Below are 21,306 nucleotides of genomic sequence, written 5' to 3'. Positions count from 1 at the left end.
CCAAATCATCTTATTCTTTGTTGAGGAGATCAACATGTAAATATCCTAGAATACCTTTAAATAAATAAATACTGGAAGGTAAAGCCATTTGAATTTTAGAGCTTTATAAGGCACACAGGTCTTTTTTGCTGATGCCAGAATGTTGGTAGTAGCTCAGCAGCTTGAGAGGGCCAAGAGCTCAGGAGATCAGTGATCTAATCAGGGTCATTGTTCTAACCTGGAGGCACAGTATGAAGAACCCTGTCCTAAGTATATGAATTTGTAATCAGAGGTGAATGAGATGCAAAGAATGACTAATTTGGGGCAATAAAGCTAGCGTCATTATTTTTTGAATGATGACTTTCTGAACCGTGATTTAAATATTTAAATGTAGGCATATGTTTTTTAATTGTACTTTGCTTTATTGTGCTTCACAGATACTGTGTTTTTTACAAACTGAAATCTTGTGGTGACCCTGCATTGTCAGATAATGGTTAGCATCTTTTAGCCATAGAGTATTTTTAAATGAAGGTATGTGCCCTGCTTTTTAGACGTAATACTATTGCACACTTAATAGACTACAGTATGGTGCAAACATAAATTGTACATGCACTGGGAAACCAAAAAATCCATGTGACCTGAATTATTGCAATATTTACTTTATTGTGGTGATCTGGAACTGAACTTGAAATGTCTCTGAGGTATGCCTGTATTTGTTGACTGCTTTAACAACCTTGGCTTTTTATTTTGAGATATTGGAAGAAAATCTCTTGAGTTATATTTGAGGAACTTGATCTACTTTAAGAGAAAATTCATAACTTACATTACACTTTAATTGGCAGGCAAGATATAAATAAATATCACAGGGTTCTAATAAATTAAAAATAGCCTTTACTGCAGATTAGTACTGGACCTTAAGTAGAAATGATTTTATAATGAAATATGTATATATCTGTGAGAGACTGAATATACAAATGGCAAATGGCCAAGCCGTAAATAAAATGTAGAAATCTGATCAGCAACCTCAGTAGCAGCCAGGAGGGGAAGCCAAACCATGACTTCCGTAGCAATCAGCCCCCAAAGGCAAAAACTTGATCAATAACTGCCAGCTTCCCTAATTTTTGCCCTGCTTCTAAGTTTGGACCAACCAAAGAAAACCAAACATGCTTCCCTAACCAATCACATAGGGTCCCCTGCTTCTGGTTAGCCTGTCTCCAGGTTCCTCCTGCTAACAGCTTCTAATCAGGGTATACATGAAGGCTTCCCTTTTTTCCACTTTAGAAGCTTTATACTTCCTTGACTGCCTTTGAATCCCTGCCAAATGCAAGCGATAGTGGTGGACTGGACTCCCTTGCTATAGCAAGCTCTCAATAAAAAAACCTTTGCTCATTCTCCTTTGGGTGGTCTTCATTTATTCACACATCTGGAAATAGAAATGTATGGGATATTGAGGGTTATAAAATCTAAACTACATCATCTAAGATTTTAAAATAACAATTTCAGGGTATAAATTACTCCAAATTAAGTAATCACACGACGGTTAAAATTTGGTGACTCTCAGCTTGGAATTGAGAAGCAGTCAATTCTAATTTAAACATTAACTTTCCAACCATTTCTTGATTTTGAAATATGGATTTTCCTGTCCACAGTTTAAGAGTAACTGAGATCATCTGAAAGTTATTTTAGTATATAATTTATAGTGGTCGTTTGAGTCATTAAGCCAGGATCATACCTGATGATTTAAAGTTTTATCCAGAAAAGAATTTGGACTTTCAGTTAGTTGGTAAGGAATATCCAATATTTAGATAAGAAATTCAATTATCTTTTCATAGAAGCCAAGATGATTAGAGTGCACAGAGCCAGAGGCACTATGCTGTTTCACTTTAATATATAGCTTCACCAATTCTGTTTTTAAGTATATATTTTATTTCAAGAAATTGGATCTGCCTTAAGAGCCATAAACTCACACTACTGCATTCATATTTATTATTTTTAAAGTAATTATTTTGCTAAGTAATACATTAAATTTGATCTGTTAAATAATGGAAGCCCTTAACTTTATAACAATCTCCCTAAAGTTTTCTCCTGGGTTTTTATTATTTAGTTATGTTCAAACACAAATTATAATAGCCAATGCCACAGAATTTTCCTGGGTGCTTTAAAAACAGAAAGAAAAATGAAAAAACACTTGGTAATATGTATTTCAATGAGAAAATCCAACGATATACTAGTGGTTTTCAACCTTTCTAGTATTCATAATGATAATAATAAATACAAACACATGTAGTGCTTATTATGTGCCAATTTTTGTTCTAAGCAAATAATAGGTATAAACTCAATAATCCTTATACCAATTGTAGGAGGTAAGTATAATAATTTCTTAACACTTTAGACTTAAAATTTTTGTGATCCAAATCAATGATTCTTATATTTTATGTTTGAATAAAAAATTCAAAAATAAAAGAATAGGAAAGAATCAGTACTTTTGCCAAGAAAGGTCACAAGAAACTACCCACCACCGTCAATACGACTACTATCTCTTCTCATCACCTTTTCATTGAAAAAGATACTTTAACATCAAAACAGTGAGCCCAAACTCAGAGTAAAGAGTACTCTTTTACTGAAAAAAAAAATCTGCTTTATGAAAAGCTTACTTTATTCCTTATTTTTTTTCAGATTTTTACATGGATCAGTAAAAGCTTTATTGATAACCAAAGCCAATCTATGGTTTCACCTTGAAGAATAAATTAGAAATTTCAATGGGTTTGACTAGTTGAACGTAAAACAACGAATCCATTTGTCAATGATATCGAAAACAGTCAAATTTCCCTTGTTTTCTGTGGATAAATGAATTGGCAGGTTGAATCCTTTTCTTCCTTCCTTCCTTCCTTCTTCCTTCCTTTCTTCTTCCTTCCTTCCTTCTTCCTTCCTTCCTTCCTTCCTTCCTTCCTTCCTTTCTTTTCTTTCTTTCTTTCTTTCCTTCTTTCTTTCTTTTCTTTCTTTCTTTCTTTCTTTCTTTCTTTCTTTCTTTCTTTCTTTCTTTCTTTCTTTCTTTCTTTCTTTCTTTCTTTTCTATTGACTAAAAGCAGTGTGAACAGTAATAGAAAAAAAATCCACACACACACAAATGAATTCACATTCATGCTCTTTTGCCAAATAAATGTGTTTTGCATACTGAGTGGTCAGTTTACTTTCCTAATACCTGCCTTTAATTTAAGTGCTTTCTTAGATTGTGAGTTAGCACTTGCTTCTCCAAAGTCCTCTGCTTTAACTTTAAAGTCACTATACCTTTGGGAATACTAAACATCACATTTCAGGCTCAACAAATTTGTTGTCTGTCTATGGAACATCCAAAGCATAACTTGATTTTTTTTTCAGGGGTTTAATTTTCAAGCTATATTAATTTATTATTTGGATGCCACTTTAAAAAAAATTATGTCTTCAGTTCTTTGGTTGGTCTACAAAAGGAACATATTATTCTCATAGATGAGTAATTTTTTAATAGACTTTATTTTTTTTAGAGCAGTTTCAGGTTTACAGCAGAATTGAGCAGAAAATACAGAGTTCCCACATAGCCCTCCTCACCCACACATATATATTCCCCTACCTTCAACATCCCTCATCAGTGTGGCATATTTGGTACAATTGATGAACCAACAGGGATGCATTATTATCAACCAAAGTCCATAGTTTACATTAGGGTTCACTCTTTCTTTTTTTTTAAACATTATTTTTTTATTGAGTTATAGTCAGTTTACAATCGTGTCAATTTCCAGTGTAGAGCACAATTTTTCAGTTATACATGAACATACATATATTCATTGTTGCATTCTTTTTCACTGTGAGCTACCACAAGATCTTGTATATATTTCCCTGTGCTATACAGTATAATCTTGTTTATGTATTCTACATATGCCTGTCAGTATCTATAAATTTCGAACTCCCAGTCTGTCCCTTCCAACCATCCTTCCCCCTGGCAACCACCAGTTTGTATTCTATGCCTGTAAGTCTGTTTGTAGATGAGTAATTGAAGTAAAATAGTTCTAAATTCTGTATCCAGAAATCAGGAAATAGCTAATAGCATGAATTAGTGTCAAAATGTACATTATTGGTTGAATAGAGTTGGATGATAATTCAACTCTGCAAAGGGATAAATAGTCACTGAGAATAATCTAAGTACTGGATTAGTGTTTTATTGATTTGTGAAAAGAATGGAAATGTGGTCATGTTCTCTGCTTTTAAAGAGGATGTTACTTCTGGGGTGGTTATTTTGATCACATTAACACCTTAATCAAAGTAATCAGAAAATGACTAATGATTATGTGGTGATCAACTAGCAAACTATTACTCAGAAAATATCTGAAACAATTTTGTGAGTGTAACTATGGAAATATCAATTAGGAAAAGTTGATTTGGTTGGTGATTCATGTATAGAGTTGATAGAGGAAAGCACCCTAGTAAAAATAGGGGTTTTTTTTTTAGCACCACACAGTAATATGTTTGATCTTTGAAACCTTATTTTATTTGAAAAATTAGTTTAAAATAATGTGTAATAAAACATATTGTAGTGGATTGAATTGTGGCCCCCCAAAAAAGATGTGCCCTAACCCTAATGCCCAATACCTGTGATTGTGAATTCATTTGAAAAAAGGGTTGTCATAGATATAATTACATTAAGAGTCCCAAGATGAGAGCATCTTGAATAACCCAGGTGGAACCTAAATCCAATAAAATATGTCTTTATGACAGATACAAGAGATGAAGCCATATGAAGATGGAAGCAGAGACTGGAGTGGTGTGTCCACAAGCCAAGAGTGCCAAGGATTCCTGCAGTAACCAGAAGCTAGGAGAAAATCATAGACAGATTCTCCCTCAGAACTTCAAGAGGCAACCCATCCTGTCAGCACTGATTTTGGACTTCTGGTCTCTAGAACGGTAAGAAGATAAATTTCTATTTTTTTTAAGCCATCAAGTTATGGTAATTAGTTACAGCAGCTCTAATAAACTAATGTATATACTTATGCCTAGACTAAAATGTCAGAAAATTGGAAAACTAAAATAGGAAAGTAGTTAACAGCATATTGACTCAACAAGAGCTAAGTAGGGGATTAACTCTAAATTATGAGTCATCTGAACTTTTATCTCATATCTACGTTAACAAGCTTAAATAAAATTAATTGAATTCTGAACACCATTAAAGAAAGAGGAATAATATAAATGAATATAGTTAAGTCAAACTTTATAAGCAGAAACTGATTAAAGATGAAAACTAATTTGGAAACCAACCGTCTAAAATATCTAGGGAAAATGCTTCCTGAAACATAAAATATTTAGGGAGAAAGTCACTTGGGAAACCTTTAAGTTCTTAAGCAGAACATGAACGGTATTAAACAAATATGGTATTAATTGCTGTGAGATTAAATACCTAACAGCAGAACAACAACCTTTATGCACAAAGTCTTTCTGGTTTTCAGTCAATTATTGTTTGTGTTATTAGCAATTTCTTTACCTATGCAGTAATTATTTAAAATTAAGTCAAAAGGAATCCCTTCATATTTTCGGGAGATGTTTTTATGCCTTAAGTTAGACTGCCTTGTGGAAAAATGCTCTAAATTTATCTATTTAAACTTACCAAACATCTATGTAAAAGAGCAACTAGCTGACATAATTTAGGTCATAATCCTCTTCAAATGTATTTTAGAAAAGGATTAAGTAGTATTAAAAAAAAATCTCTACCCAGATAATATAGAATCTGGACGGTTACTGTCATTGCCAGTTATCAGAATAAATGTATGTATCTAAATGCCAGAATTTTAAATTCTTCATAAACTTCACAGAAGATAGAGTTCTCACTAAACAAACAAAATACGGCATCAAGCCAAGGGAATGAAGAGAATTGGAATCTCACTTTGGATAAATGTGTAATTAATCACTGTTGAGTAATTAATTCAACCCTTTTATTTCTATTCTAAACTTTTCTTATTTGATATTAGAACATATAACAAATGGAGTTTCAAGAATATATTTTGAAAGACACTGTGTCAAAGTAACGGTTATCTCCTGATGAGATTTTTAATTAATTAGAGAAAAGTTCAATAGAGGTTTAATATGAAAAAAAAAACTTCACTGTAAATATGTTTGGTAATGTTATAATTTGTTGTGATGTGCTACTGAGTAAAAGAAGTTTGTAAGGCAATATGAAAATAAATTTTAATAACTGAAATTTTTTTTATCACATTGTATTAAGCTCATTCTGTAAGTTTTTATTTTTAATTTTAATTATAAATTTTTACTGCAGATGAGATAGGTATGTAGAAAAGGTATTGGAGAGATGCATTAGTGGTTTATCAGTTTTAGATTTGATTCCTTGCCCTACAACCTACAATACTGGATAAGCTAATCAATGTAAAGGTAAAATTATATAGTAAATGAAGCAGATTAGGTACTCAATAAGTGCTATTTATTATTGTACTTAAAATTTCATTATTTCTTTATTCATCTTTACTAGATATTCTAAAAATTTTTTTTTGGAGTTGTACCTTTTCTATCATGTTAAAATCTGGAGGAAAAAAGGGAGATATACATGGATTTCAATAACCCTGTTAATTATTGAAAATGTATATCTTTTTACCTTATTTATTAATTACAAAATTGGCATGGATTAAAGTTCATGTGTGTTCTTAAGTAGTAGGATAAATAGCTGGCTATTTCTGATACTTATCCTGAGTGATGTCAACATCAGGCTGGAGATATTTATGAATATCTTCACCTTAACATTCCTGCCCTCTTCAATCCCATTAACCTTCATCTTCATGAAGTCTGAACAACCCAGTCCCATGAACACACACTGATTTTGTTATCTTTCAGAATTGCTGCTTTGCAAATTTTTTTAGAAATATGGTGTTTTCTTTGCCTACTGCTTTCACTACTATTCCCCTACCTAATGGAATCTTTGTTCTCATAGAGATGCCTGAGTCCTTAATCATCTGATTTATTTATTTATAATTATTTTTACTAATTTGTTGGGCCTTTCCTGTCTTTACTTTCTTCTCATTTTAAAGCATATTATATGCTCAATATAAGCCAACACTGTTTTTATTACAAGTGATAGAAAAACAGTTAAGTCTGATTAAGGCGAAAAAAATTGATAACTATAGAAATGTAAGGTTTATCTGGTCCTTGTAAAACACTGGAAATGGATGGTTTGTTCAATAAACGGTTCTAAAACAAGTAGCTAACCAGATGGAAAGCAAACTAAAATGTTTAATTTAATTTATATTTTATTTTTACGTAGAAAATAAATTTATAACTGTAAAAAGAATTATAGGAAATTTTTTTATCAAATCGAGGTAAAGAAGAATTTCTTAAAAGTACAAAACGGGAAATATTTAATATATCTACAATCTTAAATTTTGTATATGTATATGTAAATTTTGTATTTGTACCTGTACCACAAAAAATACTATAAACTCAGTTCAAAGCCAGCTGACAAAAGGTTAATAACCAGAGTATGAAAATAATTGCCACAATGGATAAAAGAAAACAAAAAGAATGGATAGTTACCTGAAGAGTATCGTATCAATCAAATTTCAGTATGAGTCATAAAGTACATTCAAAAGAGGCTTTGAAGAGAGTTTAATACATGGAGGTAAGGGCAGGATTTAGAAAACCAACTAGGGATAGACTAATCTGTAGGGCCAGCAGCAGAAGAAAGAAAAATGAAGGGATAAGGGGAGAGAGAAGTTAGAACCCCCAAAGAGTACGCGGGTCACCTGACAGGAGCTGTAGCCCTGGCAGAGGGCCACAACCAACCCACAGCAACCAGCAGGGAGATGCCAGTGGGACAAATATTCCATACTACTCCCATCCTAATCTTTGAATTTTCTGCTTATGTCTCCATTGGGCAAAGCCAACTGGAAGCCAGAGGACATGGAATCCAGTGCACAACTTGCATAATTAAATCTCTGATGAAGGGTGTCAAATCTAAGATTCCTACAGCCTAAAATTTTGCTAGATGGGGACAAGAGAAGTCTGTTACAAATAGGTTTTAAATCAAATGGACTGATTCAGATGTATGTTGTTAATTGGGTATCAGGTTGTTGGCCAATTAAAATATCCATGGCTGAGGATATTACAGAGCTCCAGCATCAGCCTATAGGAGCCCCTCCAATTTAACCAGTTACTGTGGCCCTTTGCCTCAGGAGTTAGATTGGTAATGGGCAAGCAAGCAAGATCCTTGAGTTATGGTTATATTAGCCAAACTGAATGAAATGGAGAGAGAGAGAGAAGAGAGAACATATCATAAATAGTTAGGTTGAGAAATGAAAGGCTATAGACTGTTTTTAAAAAAAAGAATTTTTTTTCTCATGACGTGGGACACATTTAGTATGTAATAGAGAATGTGTATCCCATATGTAAGCTCTTTGAATTTGGTTTGTGTAACAGAAATTGGCTATTCTGAAAAGCCCTGCATCATGTATTCTTTTTTTTTTTTACATTTTTTATTGAGTTATAATCATTTCACAATGTTGCATCAAATTCCAGTGTAGAGCACAATTTTTTAGTTATACGTGAACATGTATGTATTAATTGTCACACTTTTTTCTCTGTGAGCTACCATAAGATCTTGTATATATTTCCCTGTGCTATACAATATAATCTTATTTATCTATATTACATTTTGAAATCCCAGTCTGTCCCTTCCCTACCTCTCACCCCCTTGGCAACCACAAGTTTGTATTCTATGTCTATAAGTCTGTTTCTGTTTTGTATTTATGTTTTTGTTTGTTTGTTTGTTTGTTTGTTTGTTTGTTTAGATTCCACATATGAACGATCTCATATGGTATTTTTCTTTCTCTTTCTGTCTTACTTCACTTAGAATGACATTCTCCAGGAACATCCATGTTGCTGCAAATGGCATTATGTTGTTGGTTTTTATGGCTGAATGATATTCCATTGTATAAATACACCACAGCTTCTTTATCCTGTCTGTTGATGGACATTTAGGCTGTTTCCATGTCTTGGCATTGTAAATAGTGCTGCTATGAACATTGGGGTGCAGGTGTCATTTTGAAGTAGAGTTCCTTCTGGATAGATGCCCAGGAGCAGGATTACTGGGTCATATGGTACATCTATTCCTAGTCTTTTGAGGAATCTCCATACTGTTTTCCCAGTGGCTGCACCAAACTACATTTCCACCAGCAGTGTAGGAGGGTTCCTTTTTCTCCACAGCCTCTCCAGCATTTGTCATTTGTGGACTTTTGAATGATGGCCATTCTGACTGGTGTGAGGTGATACCTCATTGTAGTTTTGATTTTCATGTCTCTGATAATTAGTGATATTGAGCATTTTTTCACGTGCCTATTGATCATTTGTATTTCTTCCTTAGAGGATTGCTTGTTTAGGTCTTCTGCCCATTTTTGGATTGGGTTGCTTGTGTTTTTCTTATTAAGTCATATGAGCTGCTTATATATTCTGGAGATCAAGCCTTTTGCAAAAATTTTCTCCTATTCCGTAGGTTGTCTTTTTGTTTTACTTATGGTTTCCTTTGCTGTGCAGAAGCTTTTAAGTTTCATTAGGTCCCATTTATTTATTCTTGCTTTTATTTCTATTGCTTGGGTAGACTGCCCTAGGAGAATATTTTTAAGATGTATGTCAGATAATGTTTTGCCTGTATTTTCTTCTAGGAGGTTTATTGTATCTTGTCTTATGTTTAAGTCTTTGATCCATTTTGAGTTTATTTTTGTGTGTGGTGTAAGGGAGTGTTCTAGCTTCATTGATTTACATGCTGCTATCCAGTTTTCCCAACACCATTTGCTGAAGAGACTGTCTTTACTTTTGCCTCCTTTGTCGAAGATGAGTTGACCAAAAGTTTGTGGGTTCATTTCTGGGCTCTCTATTCTGTTCCGTTGGTCTATATGTCTGTTTTTGTACCAATACCATGTTGTCTTGTCATGTATTCTGTATTTATAAGCCACATATAGTCTTGCAGCAAATGATGATGTCAATCATTGATCAATTAGTAAAACTCTCAGATGCACTGCTGATACCATATTGCCATATTATCGCCATGGTGTGTGACCTAAGTTATTTTTTCTTACTCATCAAAATGGGATCTGTCTTGTGCATTACACGTAGTGTTTTGATGCTTTCTGAACTTATGGGACTTTGAATGACCTGGCCCACTGCCAACCACTGTGATGAAGATAGAGCTTTGTGTGGAAGCATCTAGTTTCAGTAGGGAACAATAATGAAATGGTATCTCATTGGACAGGCAGTAGTAACTGCCACTGTTTAAAGAAAGCTGCATTATAGTGGAGGTAGCCACACAGCTAATTATTAGTTACCTGACTGATATGCTTATCTGAGAACAGTGCACTTAAAACGCTGTGAAAGACACACTTTATCGTCTTAGTGCAAAATCCTTCCATAAAATATTTTTAAAATTAAATCTTTAGCATGATACTCTATAGAGATGATGCCTGTGGCTGATTAACTACGTATATTTTGGGGGAAGAGGAACAGCTTCGTTGATTAATGGTAATCATATAAAAATATTATCTGTGCCTTAGACTTTAACTGCTTAGAGTATATCAGCTTTGTGTGACACAGAGGGAAACAAAGCTGGAGATTTGCTTTAACAAAACAACAAAACCAAATCTTATTCCTCCATGTAAGAGGCATAAAATGAGTCAGAATTAGCATAAAAATTGCCAACTGGCGTATAAAGAGAACTTCTCCAGAATATCATAAAATCAGATTAGAGCAAGTCATTCCAATCTGTGGGACTTGTTAAAGATGTCAGGGGAGATTCCATCTGTTTTGAGAGAGAGGGTAGGGCCCTTTCACAGGATTTCTTATGAGTAGCTAGGAGTGTTCTTCAGCTTCTCTTTAAAGTTGGAGGTGCAATAATAGAAGAAAAATTAATGATACTGTTTTTAGCAATATACTAGTTAGTATTGATACTAGTTAGTGATGATACTAGGGAGTAATAACCCCTCAGTAACCCCAGTCTCCTCCATGCATATAACAGATATAGAGTGTCTCAACAGTTGGGCATTATAGAATCTTAAGATTGGAAAGGGCTTTAGAGGATTACTGAGTCACACTGAAAAGTTGGTGTTTCAATCATTTCTATAAAATTCCTGATAAGCACAGCCCAACCTTTGCTAGCTAGAATACGTATTGTGAAAGGGCATTTATTTATTACCTTCAAAAACTGCTCACCCTTATCTATGCATAGGTTTGATTTCAGATGCTCTCTCTTGTGTATCTTATGACTTCTACCTACTGTTCTTGATTTGATCTATATGAATCATAATGAAATAAATGTCAACTCTACTTTCTACAGGAGAGCTTAACTCTATTTAAGGCATCATAGTTAAGATTTTTTTCATCTTGAGCTGAGTCTTTCGTACCACATAAGAAATGAAGCCTATGGGGAAGGCTGTCCTTAAAATTGTCTATCAGGTAGTATTTGCCTTCACTAACATCTTTCTAGAGCATTTACACTGGTTTATCCTCTTGGTCTCAATAATTGCCATATTCCACTTAAGATACAGCCTGTTGCCACTTAGTCATCAACATTTCCATCCATCTGGGCATCCACTGAGCAGTTGACATGGTAACATCCTTTAGATATTAGCTATCCTATCATTAATTTTTATTATTTATTTTGTAGCTGTGTTTGTGTTTCTGTTCCATATTGAAAGGTCTCAAGAGTGGGGAAAAGCTGTATTTTTATTTGTATCATCCTCAATAACCATCTTCATCATTGCAATACCTCACATTTATTATCTGCTTACTGTGTGACAGGCCATGCTGTAAACCTTTACATGTATTAACATTTCGAATAACCTCATGAAATAGGTACTGTTATGACCCATATTTTAAATATGAGGAAACTGAGGCATGGAGAGGTCAAGCAGTTTTCTCAGGATGGTACACATCATAAGTGTTGGGATCATTGTTTGAACCTGGGCAGTCTGGCTTCAGTGCTGTCATTCCTGTTATGTTACATTGTGTCCTATAATCTAAAATAGGAACCTTCACTGCCTCTCAATATACTTTCTTATTTGTGCCTGAGAAGCAGAGTTCATCTGTGCATCTATGTTTAACCATCACTGAGATATCAGACCTGCTATCTTCTGTCCTTCAGACCTTTATTTTGAACTGTAAAGTGTGTGACTCCATATGGAAGCACTACTCCTGTGTCAGACTTCATCTATCCCCAAATGAGTTCATCATTTTCCACTCACAACCCTGCCTTCCCTCATGTCCTCTTTCATTAAATGGAAACATTATTCAGCAGTTTGCCCAAGTTAAAGACCTAGGCTTCCTCATAGGTTCCTTCCATTCTCCTGCTCTACCACCTCCAGTTAATGTCAAAGTCCTGTAGATTCTACTTCAGTATTTCTCCAATTCAGCCCTCTCTTCTCCATTTTCACTGTGATTACTTTAGTTCACAATTTTTCACTTGGAGTATTGTAGCTCTAGCTTCAGAAAAGTCCTTTATTCAAATGTTGCTCTCTTCCAATGGAATTACCACAGCCAGCCAGGAAACTTTATAACATAAAAGTAATTCTGTCATGTACCTATTTAAGATGCTTAAATGCCCACCCCCCAGATCCTTTCAGGATAAAAGACAGATTCTAGGAAGTCAAACAATAATCTGTCTTTGTTCACCTTTCCAGCCTTTCATGTTGTCATATATTCTTAAGCAACCTGCTATATACTATTTTCTCTGCCTAGGATTACCTGACCCTCATGGTCTCTCCTTAACCAACTCTTATCTATTTTTTGAAGATTAGTTCAAATGTCACCTTCCCTTGAATTGTTCCCTACAGCCATCTACACTCCGATACCTGATTAATTTTCCTTGTTCCATATGTTCATCTATGCTTTTTCTATGTGATTTCAGCAGCATAGTAATGCTTGATTTTTACTTCTTCAGTCTATTTTCCTCAGAACCTATGAGTTCCTTGAGGGCAAGTATTACATTTGCTGTTGTTGTGTTCTACTATTTAGCACAGTGCCTGGGAAGCAGCAGACCTAAGACAAAAGTTAGTGGGATAAAGGTCAATAATGCCTCCGAGTGTATTAACAAAAATGAGGGCCTAGGTCCAGGATGGAAAAAGGTTTCATCTCTGTGCTAGTTCTCACTCTTTGAGGAGCTGCCTGGAGCATGGTGTTGACATGGATTCTAAGGCAACATTTCGGCTCAGTGGAACTGTGATGGAATTTATTATTGATATTTATTATGGGCCTAGTGGGCCTAGTAGGCGCTAGGGAGAAATGGCATTTGCCTACCATGATGCTGTTCTAACAATATTTTTCATTAGGATTTGCCTTCAGATAGGAAATCCTCAAAGACTATAAAGATGTTAATGCTCCCTGAAGTTAATTTTTAAAAATAATGACATCTTTGGGACTTATTTCTTCCAGGAGCTGGAAGCTTGCTTTTGTGCTTCAAATTATACCAGTTCTTCAAAAAATAGGAAGTAACATAATACCGTAGTTAAGTCCCAGGATTGGGGTGTCAAGCAGTGTTAGGTTGAAGCTCTATTCTACTACTTATTACTTGCTTGACCTTGGGCAAGGAGCTTAAACCTATCTAGCCTCAGTTTCCTCATCTAGGAAATGAGAGTAACAGTGCTAATATCTACTATTATTATAATTCTAGCAAACCTCTACTGGAATAGTCTATACAAGTATATAGAGACTTAAACCAAATGCAGAGCATTGTAAGTTAAATCTAATTACAGGTACCGTGGTAAGTATACCCAGCTGACATAATGTAGGACTTCACCAATGCCTTTATGCACGGCAGAGTGTAATTGATTACCAGTGGAGCAAAGTAATTCTAAGCAGGTCAGTTCACACTGTGAAGTTTGTGATGTAGGCAAGTAATGGCAAGTATCAATATTGAGTTCCTTCTGAGTGTCAGGCATTGCTTAGGTCCTTTATACATCTGCTGATATAATACGTGAAAAGTCTTAGTACAGTGTTTGACACATGAATAAATATGCTACTAATAGTATTACTTATAACTGTCCCAAAAAACTAAACAGAGAAGGTGGATTTATTTGGTATTGAGATATTTGTTAAACTACTCACTATACTCAGCAAAGGTATGGTCAATCCTTCTATTTATTGAGCACTTCATATATGACACATACTGAGTCTAACTTTAATAATCTCTAGATTATATCTTATCCCAGGCAACCATTATGGGACCATGTGATAGTTCCAGACATGGGCGAATGACCACAATCATGGTGCTCTGGTTAAATTGTATGAAGTGACACATTACTGAGAAGAATTAATAATGCAAATGCTTTTCCAAGGAGGAATTTGGGGGCATATAAGCTGATTGTAGAAATCACATCCCATCCTGTGGCCACTATCCTAATACTGGACTATATAATATTATACTGGGTTTATATACACACACACACACACACACACACACATACACACACATACCTAACCCATAATACTGGGTTATATAATATTATATATGCTATTACTGATTTCTCACTAAGATCAGGATTTTTTTAATTTATTTTAAAAAATTTATATATTATTTTAGGGGGGAGAGGAAATTAGGCTTTTTAATAGTATTTTTAATAGAAGTACTGGGGATTGAACTCAGAACCTGTGCATTCTAAGCATGTACTCTACTGCTGAGCTATACCATCCCTGCTACACATAACTTTTTTTAAAAAATATTTTTTATTGATTTATAATCATTTTACAAAGGATCAGAATTTTAAGAGTGTGAATTTACCACAAGGAATGTATTTCTTACCAAATTAGATTAGATGATAATTTCTTGCCCTTTACTTGGAAGAGGTGGAAAAGACAGACTTAGGGAATCTCAACTTATCCTTGAAAGCCAATTTTCTACATAACCGAGAGTCAAACTTGAAATTTTGAGTTCAGCCTTAACAAAAACTGAACACTTGATCCTGCAGACCTCGAGCCAGTGATGCCTCACAACGTGAGTGTTTAAACCACGTGTCTCAAAACAATAACGATGTGTGTTTAGCCGCTCTTTTATTTTGTTTTAGAGTTGTTAAAAGAATATTAAAGTAAAACCATGGAAATGAGACTCATCTGTTTAAGTATGTTTAAGTAGGGATTACATAGAGGCGAGTTATCTGAAAGTGCCTCCACTTCTAAGCATTTGAACGTGGTTCTTAGTCACTTATCCCAAGTGAAATGTGATTGCATTGGGATCAGGCTTTTATCCTTTATTTTCAGTAACAAAAATCACACCCAGCAGTATGACAGCTAAGGCAGCCCTGGAAATTCAGCATTTTGCTGAGGAGAAGGAAAGTGGCTCGGTTAGGGTTTTTTTTTTAAGCTAATATTTTTCTTAGCTTTTGGTGGTTTTCAGACTATTGGGCCGTGCAGCTGAATGTGCCGCAGTGGCTAATTTAAAGTTCTAAGGGAGTTTAAACTAGCATGCATTTTTCATCAGATAGGTTAAAAGGTTTTTAAAGTATTCTACTTGTTCATAGGTAGCTGGAATACAGTAGGATTGCATATCTGCCATGACCAGCAAACATCATCCCCAATTTGGCCCTGTAAAGGACAGCACTAGAAATTCTTTACATTTTTCCTACCTAGACGTAGACTGCAAATTTTACAGCAACTTTAGCTGTGAAGTCTTCATTTCAAGACTCTACATCTTCATTTTAATATGTATTGCTGTTCTTTTTTTGTGTGTGTGCCCAAGGAATACTAAATTCATGGTGGCTGTGAATGATACGGGTTATTGTAACTTCCTATAAACTGGGATTACTTATAGAAGGTAAGAATACCTGACCACAAATTACACTGGTGTAGTTTTCACCACTTTCAGTTCTCCCAGTAGACCATAGTAGGTGGATTTTTACCAAAAAAATTGTTCTTTTGGTGGTTTTGCTGTCATATATAAATATGCATCCTAGAAAGGTGTTGTCTCATCAGTGCATTGTATTGATACCAAATACTGCCTCTTTATTCAAAATGAGAATAGTTTGACAAATGGAAGCATATAAAAAAGAAAAAAAAAGATGTCAAAATAGAGTGGTCCTTCATAAAGCAGAGACACGGCTGCCCCCTGATGTCTTATATAAAGCTTGCGGCCTCAGATCTACTGTAGATATATAATGACATGTTATCAAAACCACACCATTGAGTTAAAATGGTTGATGTCAAACTAATTCTGCCTCACTGGGTATTTCTTCCCATTTATAATACTCTTTTTAAAATAAAAAAGGGTCCAACAATTCAGATGTGTATATATAATAGGGATGATATACAATTGTACTTCAAGCTGACTGCAAGCAATCTGTCAAAAAACAAAGCTAAATTCTGAGTAATAAAATCCACCACATGATTGATATCTTGCATTAAAGTGTAAGTTGAAGAAAGCAATTTTGTTTATGGGAAAGTCTTAGCTTGGCACATTTTTCATGTCACATAAAGATGGAAATCTTACCTTATGGTTGTAGATTACAGTTATATTTCAGCTTCTGTAATTGTAAAAGGACACATATCTATTTTAAAATAAGAACCATTTTCTTCTGATAAAAATGAGCTCATTTTAATATAGTTCTTTCTTCCAATACATATCATAGTCTCCTTTGCTTTCATTCCCATGTTAACTCTTTTAATGACTCTTCATTTTTACTGTGGTTGAGTAAATGCCTGCATCTTACAAGAATTTTCAGAGTTTGCAATTGCTGTATGTTTGTGGGCACAAACCATGAGTTAATGATAAAGAAGTTACATAACACTTAAGAATATTGTGAACTGAAGAGAACTGAGTCAGTATGTGCTTATTTTTCTGTGAAGAAGAGAAATGAGTGGTAATTGAAAAATCTTGTATAATTTCTGAAGCTTATTGCTTTCCAATTTCTTTGTATTAAATGCCTTAAAATAAAGATTTCTAAAAATTCCCAGTATTTTATAGTTTACAAAATGCTAACGCATACATCATTAATCATTTGTCTTTTGAAATAGAAGATAATATTGTTACGATTTTTATCTTCCTGTTGTATATACCAAAAAACTGAGGCTCAATGAAGTTAAATAATCTGCCCAAAGCTGACCGTCAAGAATTTAGCAGACTCTGGTGTTTCGATGTAGTGGAATTCTAAATGATTTAAGCTCATTTGCCTTCTGACTAAAATATGGGAAGACCCACTCTAGCATTGTCCTTAACTTACTTTAGCTAAACTAGAGCTATCAAAAAAGTTTTAAATCAAAGTTTTGTTTTTGTTTTGGAGGAGTGCATGTAGGTTTGGATAAGAGAATGGGAATTGGAATAAAAAGGGATAAATAGAGAATTGTTAACTCTGAGATAGTAAATATGTTTTTAATATACAGGTAATTCATGTTTAATAAATACGGAGCAAAAATGGCAGTATCCAATCTACAACACACCTGCGTAAGATTCGTGAAAGCCCTGCAGGATATTCTGTCTTTGGACTGTCTTTGTGTATCATGTGAAAGTTTCATTCTTAGGAAAGGATTAGCTAAATCTGGATTCACATCACTATTATTCAGGTCTGCATTTCTCTTTCTGAATGAATCACTACTTCATGTCCTTTTCTGCCCTTCTGATTCCCTATGGGCTAGGCTGGTTCTAAAATGGTTCCCAGTGACTGAATCCTGACGCCTGGTATTCCACACTCTTGTGTAATTCCCTCCACCTGTGTTTGGGTTGCCCCTAGTGACTTGCTGCTAATGAACAGAATATGACAAAAGGGACAGATGTCATATCTGAGATAAAGCTATAAGGAATGACTTCTATCTCTCCTTCTCTCTTGCTCACTCCTCCCTCTTTGGCAGACTTTGACCAGCTGCCATATTGTGAGCTGCCCTATGGAGAGACCCTGTAGCTAAAACCTGAGATCCTCAGTCTGCCAACACAGAGAATAGATCCTGCTAACAACTACCAAGTAAGCCTGGAAGCAGATTCCACACCAGCTGAACCTTGAAATAACTGCTTTGGTGGACACTTGGACTGCAGCCTAGTGAGAGACCATGAGCTGGATAGAGGAACCAGCTAATCTGGGTCCAGATTCTTGACCCACAGAAATTGTGAGATAATACATGTGTAACTCTTTAAATAGCTAACTTTTCTGGTCATTTTTTACCCTCCTTAGATATTCTATGTCACATCATCATATTTTATTTTTATGAGAGCTCTTACCATTATTTGAAATTATCCTAATATATTTGTTTGTTATTTATTCTCTTTCTTCCTCCACTTAAAATGTAAATCTTATATGAGTTGAGACTTCGTCTGTCTTGTTCATCTTTATTCTCCAGTATCTAGAAGAACACCTGGCAAATACTTACTGGGACTCAGTAGTTATTGCTTGATTGAATCAATGAATGAATGAACACATTTTACTGAGTTTTCTTTGTAGGCCCTTGTTATTGTCTCTCTCTGAAATAGACAAATAGCTTAAGGCAGAAGCATTTGATATTTCTTTTTATCTTTACCTACAGAAAGATGATTTCTCAAATATTTTTGAACCTGCTGCTAATCTTCTTTCTAACAGCTGGTTCACTATTAACCTCTCCACATCCAAAGGTCTTCATAAACAATATTCTCATCATTTTTTTGCATTAAAATTAGGTAAAAACAAAAAAAAGTAGATTCTTTGACATACAGTACATTTTCAAATTTGCTTTTCTCTGGATTCTGAACTTGCATTCACTGGTCTGATTTTGATACAGCAACATATTATCTGCAGTAGTGAAATCATTTTACTTTCCATATTGTTTCCCTGTAAAGGGCGTTGGCTTCCTGAAAAATTCTTAAAAGTGAAAATAAGAAATATCTTCTCTTTCTCTGTCTCTCTTTTTATTTGTTTTCCCTAGACTGTTGTTGGTTTCATAAAATAAACTTCTGGCTTTTGGACCAAATTTGGTCCTTGGCTTCATTTCTTCCAGTTCTTAAAGCAGTTTTGCTTTTGTCACTGATATATAAGCTAGTGGAATAAAGCACTTTCTTTCTCCTTCATTTATTGTAAAACCCCTTAGGATTTAAAATTACAATTATTAAAAAGTTATAAACAATAGGCTCCAGGTTCAAAAAGTGTTTGTAGTTGTGATCTAAAGTTGGACTGACCAAAGATAAATATCAGATGTATTGTGACCTATCTTTTGTCCATGGCGGCAGGAATGTGATAAGGGATACATGACTGCCCTGTACGCCTTCATATTTAACAATGATTCCTATTGATGAGAATTATAAACTAAAAAAATCAGAGTATTCAGCTGCCAGTGAGGTAAAAGCAGTTAAAGTTTACAGTCACTAGTTGCCTAATATTATATTTAACTACTTTTGAAATTTAGAGTAATTAAAAATTCCAGTCAATAAATGTAACATACGTTTTCCTGTGGTAGGTCAATGTGTGTTTGATCAGGTAAGGGAGAGTGTAAGAGGGGAAGCAAGTTGGAAGCAGAAAGACTGATAGAAAGACACAGTCCTAAAAGCCTTTTTAATAATTCTCAATAGATGAATGTCATAACAGTCTTCTAGTGAGTTAGGAGTTTAAGAATTCACTTTATAGAAGGAAAAAGACACGTTCTAGGAGAAAGTGATGCTATTTGTGTGGTATCTATCTATCATATTCTAGATACTATACTAGGCACATCATGTGCTTTATGTTATTTAACACTTAAACAGTATGTAAAGGTACTTTTCCCATCCCTGAGTGGATCAGATTGTCTGTGTTCTCACAACACAGAGCTGAAGTAAACAGCACAAACGATCTCTCTGTAACTTCAAGCTCCATCAGGCTTGAATGGTGAGTTAGTTTACTTTCTTACTTACCCCAAGAATATTTCACACATTCTGTACTTTCTTCAAATTGCTCACTCTTCCCTTCCCGCATCACTCTCAGTTGATGGTTTTGTATCTTTCTTCAGAGAGGAAATAGCAGCCATCAGACACTGCCTACTTCATTTTCTTATCCCTGTCCCCTCCTACTAATTTATTGTTACCTACACTTTCCTCCTTCTCTCCTGTTGACACAGGTGAATTCCATCTCTTTCTCTGGCTAGATAAGTCTCTTGCATTTTTGGAAACTAAGCTATCAAGTACTCCCTTTCTCTCCTTTGTCTTTAACATATTCTTCTCAACTGAATCCTTATTAGCAATTAAATATGCTACATGGGAGTATGTTTTCAATTTTAAGTTTAATATTTAATATTCAATTCAAGTTTCAATTTTCAATATAATGCTTAATATTATATAAATATGTGTTATAAAATGTTTATACACTGTACTATATGTTAATTTTATTAATTACAAATTCATAGAAAAATTAATAATTATTTTTCTCCCTATTGAGAAAGATAATCATCCCTCTCCTCATAGAAGTGCCCTATTATTTTCATCTAAAGCCACCTTCTCTTTGCCCATTTCTGCCTCTGTTACTCTATTTCTGTCCTCCTTTCATAGTAAAGCTTTTTAAAAGAGTATTGCATACTCTCTCTTCTTTTCTCTTATCGAGCTCTGTGTGTCATGGTCACCAACAGATATTATTAAATCCAGTAGTCACTTCACAGTTGTGATATTTCTTAAAATTTCAGCAGCATTTGCTGTCGTTGATAATTCTTTTCCTTGAGTCACTTTCTTCATTTGACTTCCAAGATGCTGTCTGGTTTTCCCACTGATTCTCTGGGTTTTCCTTCTAATTGCTCTTTATTGATCCCTTCTCATCTCGTTGACCTTTAATATGGGATTGCTCAGGTCTTACTACTTGGACTTTTCTCTATTTATATTCACTTGTTTGGAATTATCATCAAGATTCAGAACTTTAAATATAAGCTGCCAACTAGCAAATGAATACCTTTAGCACAGATCTCTTCTCTGACCTCCAAGTTCGCATAGCCACCTGACTACTTGTTTCCTTAGCTTAAATTTGTAACATACATTATAAACTTAACATGTCCAAAACTGAGCTCTCACAGTGAATGGCAAACTCACTCTTCCAGTTTCTCAGGACCAAATCTTGGCATCATCTTTAATGTCTCTCTTTTCCCCTCACACTTTGTATCTTAGCCTTGATCTTTAAAATATACCCAGGACACTAATTCTTCTTCCTCTAGAGTCATTCTATTTCGATCAAAATCATAATTATCTCTCACCTGAAATGTTTTCATTGGTCTCCCCATGTCTATCTTCAACCTATTTCCAACCTATGAAAATACATAGTAAATGTGGTGAAACCCAAGGTGGATCATGCTCGAAATCTTCCAAGAGTTTCCCATCATTCCATTGTGGATAAAAGTCCAAGCCCTCATAGTGATCCA

General features: G+C 34.6%; 1 long non-coding RNA gene across 1 annotated transcript in view; it reads left to right on the top strand.

Annotated features, from left to right (window-relative positions):
* Positions 1-21,306, top strand: part of LOC140696909 (uncharacterized) — a 381,987-nt gene that overhangs the window by 277,737 nt on the left and 82,944 nt on the right. Inside the window, exon 3 of the long non-coding RNA XR_012073565.1 lies at positions 4,729-4,914. This is a non-coding gene — a long non-coding RNA (uncharacterized lncRNA). The remainder of the gene's footprint in view (positions 1-4,728; positions 4,915-21,306) is intronic.

Source organism: Vicugna pacos, chromosome 6, assembly GCF_048564905.1.
Source record: "Vicugna pacos chromosome 6, VicPac4, whole genome shotgun sequence".
In the NCBI taxonomy this organism is placed as follows: Eukaryota; Metazoa; Chordata; class Mammalia; order Artiodactyla; family Camelidae; genus Vicugna; species Vicugna pacos.
This window is presented reverse-complemented; position numbering and strand designations above follow the sequence as displayed.